Below are 3721 nucleotides of genomic sequence, written 5' to 3'. Positions count from 1 at the left end.
AGACATCCTTCTCACCTTCCATGTTCCTAGAATATTAGACATCCTTCTCACCTTCCATGGTCCTAGAATATTAGACATCCTTCTCACCTTCCATGGTCCTAGAATATTAGACATCCTCACCTTCCATGGTCCTAGAATATTAGACATCCTTCTCACCTTCCATGGTCCTAGAATATTAGACATCCTCACCTTCCATGGTCCTAGAATACTAGACATCCTTCTCACCTTCCATGGTCCTAGAATATTAGACATCCTTCTCACCTTCCATGGTCCTAGAATATTAGACATCCTTCTCACCTTCCATGGTCCTACAATATTAGACATCCTCACCTTCCATGGTCCTAGAATATTAGACATTCTTCTCACCTTCCATGGTCCTAGAATATTAGACATTCTTCTCACCCTCCATGGTCCTAGAATATTAGACATCCTTCTCACCTTCCATGGTCCTAGAATATTAGACATCCTTCTCACCTTCCATGTTCCTAGAATATTAGACATCCTTCTCACCTTCCATGGTCCTAGAATATTAGACATCCTTCTCACCTTCCATGGTCCTAGAATATTAGACATCCTCACCTTCCATGGTCCTAGAATATTAGACATCCTTCTCACCTTCCATGGTCCTAGAATATTAGACATCCTTCTCACCTTCCATGGTCCTAGAATATTAGACATCCTTCTCACCTTCCATGGTCCTAGATGATTAGACATCCTTCTCACCTTCCATGGTCCTAGAATATTAGACATCCTTCTCACCTTCCATGGTCCTAGAATATTAGACATCCTTCTCACCTTCCATGGTCCTAGATTTTTGCACATCCCTTCTATAGACTTTGTATGCATATATAACTTGGTAAATTAAAATTCTCACCACGATGAGTACTAAGTGTTGCTCCCCAACTCTACTATCACTTGGAGATGGCATCTGCTGTCAGGTGGGGACCCCCATAGGATGGGGTGTGATTTGGGGGGGGGGGTTCATCCAGGAGAACGTTGTGAGATGTGATCAGTAGGCCGAACAATGACATCTTCCTAATTTGAGGGATTTAGACAAGAAAAAATATGAAAAGGGCAACCTGAGAATTTCAACGGATAGTAGACAGTTTGTTTCCTTTTTGGGTATTTTATTGATTTATCTAAAATCTAGCAAAGGAAAAAAATGATTGTGGGTTTTCTCTTACAATGTCCAAAGACATGCAGGTAGGTTAATTGGCTTCTGTCCAAAATTGGCCCTAGAATATGAATGTGGACCTTGGATTGTGGGCTCCTTGAGGGTAGGGAGCGATGAGAGTGCAATGTACAGGGATAGGGACAATTGTAGACACTCACTCAGGTTGAACTAGATGGACTGGTGTCTTTATTCAACCTTACTAACTATGAAACTAAGGCCGCGTACACACGCGGGGACTGTTCGCCCAACTTTGTCCGTCAAACAGTTTCGGCAAACAGTCCGCTCAAAATTAGCATGGACGGACATGGCCACACACGACGGACGAACAGTTTGCTGAAACCGTGCGCGATGACGTGAACGGCACGTACGACGGGACGAAAAATACGACGTCCTATACACTGCATTATAACTTTCGGCGTGAAAATCCTTTCTGAGCATGCGCGCAACTTTGTTTGACGAACAAGCCTACACACGCGGGGACTGTCCGCTGAAACAAGGTTTCAGCGGACAGTTTTTCGGAATTTCCGAAAAACCTTGTTCAGCGGACTGTTCGCTGAAACTGTCCGCTGAAAGCCCCACACACGAGCGGACTGTCCGCTGAAACTTGGTTTCAGCGGACAGTTTCAGCGAACAGTCCCCGCGTGTGTACGCGGCCTAATGAATCAAGTTGCTCTTTGGACTGCAATGGATGATCCATTGGCTGGTGATTTGCTGGTTGTTGGCTGTCTGGCTCTTTTGTAGGAGATTGGCTTGTGTGAATGACCCCCTGTCCATTTCTCCTAGAATTGTACCTTTAAATCCAAATTTTAACCCCCCCCCCCCCCCCAATCTCACAACTTCTGCAGCTTCAAATCTTAGACAATGTGGATGACAGAAAATAATCATTCTGGAAGAGGAAATACCCCCCACCCTTGGTGCCTAAAAATCATATGATTGCTATTTATATAATAAGTGAAATTCTGTAGAAGTTTCCTCTTTCCTCTGTGGTGAGGAAGTAATGTGGAGGGGGACGGTGGGGGGGGGGGGGTCAGTATGAGAGAACCATATATAAGAGAAGGAAGCTTTCTATCCACAGCCACAAACCACAGAGAGACTCTGAGAGGAAAACATCCAGACTACTAGGTGAGACCGATGGGAGGAGAGGGACAGACCGAGAGAGATGGAGAGGGGGAGATGGGGGAGAGAGAGCAGGAGGGAGGAGAGATAGAGAGGGGAGATGGGGGATAGAGCACTTGGGAGGAGAGATAGAGAGGGGGAGATGGGGAAGAGAGTAGGAGGGGGGAGAGATAGAGAGGAGGAGATGGGGGAGAGAGGAGAAGGGAGGAGAGATAAAGAGGGGGAGATGGGGGAGAGAGCAGAAGGGGGGAGAGATAGAGAGGGGGAGATAGGGGAGAGAGGAGGAGGAAGGAGAGATAGAGAGGGGGATGGGGGGAGAGAGCAGGAGGGAGGAGATAAGGAGAGGGGGGATGGAGGAGAGATAGAGGGGGAGATGGGGGAGACAGCAGGAGGGAGGAGAGATAGAGAGGGGGAGATGGGGAGAGAGAGCAGGAGGGAGGAGAGATAGAGAGGGGGAGATGGGGGACAGAGCAGGAGGGGGGAGAGATAGAGAGGGGAATATGGGGGAGAGAGCAGGAGGGAGAGAGATAGAGAGGGGTATGTGGGGGAGAGAGGAGAGGGAGGAGATATAGAGAGGGAGATGGGGGAGAGAGCAGGAGGGGGGAGATAGAGAGGGGAAAATAGGGGAGAGAGCAGGAGTGAGGAGAGATAGAGAGGGGGAGATGGGGGGAGAGCAGGAGGGGGGAGAGATAGAGAGGGGAATGGGGGAGAGAGCAGGAGGGGGAGAGATAGAGAGGGGGAGATGGGGCAGAGAGACAGAGGAGAGAGATAGAGAGGGGAGATGAGGAGAGAGCAGAAGGGGGGAGAGATAGAGAGGGGGAGATGGGGGGAGAGAGCAGGAGGGGGGAGAGATAGAGAGGGGAAAATGGGGGAGAGAGCAGGAGGGGGGAGAGATAGAGAGGGGGAGATGGGGGAGAGAGGAGGAGGGAGGAGAGATAGAAAGGGGAAGATGGGGGGGAGAGAGGAGGGGAGGAGAGATAGAAAGGGGAAGATGGGGGAGAGAGCAGGAGGGGGGAGAGATAGAGAGGGGGAGATTGGGGAGAGAGCAGGAGGGAGGAGAGATAGAGAGGGGGAGATGGGGGATAGAGCACTTGGGAGGAGAGATAGAGAGGGGGAGATGGGGAAGAGAGTAGGAGGGGGAGAGATAGAGAGGGAGATGGGGAGAGGAGGCAGGAGGGAGAGGAGATAGAGAGGGGGAGATGGGGGAGGAGAGAGGGGAGATAGAGAGGGGGAGATGGGGGGAGAGGAGAAGGGAGGAGAGATAGAGAGGGGGAGATGGGGAGAGAGTAAGGAGGGAGTAGAGATAGAGAGGGGGAGATGGGGAGAGAGAGCTAGAAGGGAGGAGAGATAGAGAGGGGGAGATGGGGGAGAGAGGCAGGAGGGAGGGAGAGATAGAGGGGGGGAGATGGGAGAGAGAGCAGAAGGGGGGAG

Source organism: Lithobates pipiens, unplaced genomic scaffold (genome assembly GCF_037356315.1).
Source record: "Lithobates pipiens isolate NorthernLeopardFrog02 unplaced genomic scaffold, aLitPip1_a1.2 Scaffold_167, whole genome shotgun sequence".
Taxonomy (NCBI): domain Eukaryota; kingdom Metazoa; phylum Chordata; class Amphibia; order Anura; family Ranidae; genus Lithobates; species Lithobates pipiens.
The sequence above is the reverse complement of the archived record's forward strand: the minus strand, read 5'-3'. Positions refer to the sequence as shown.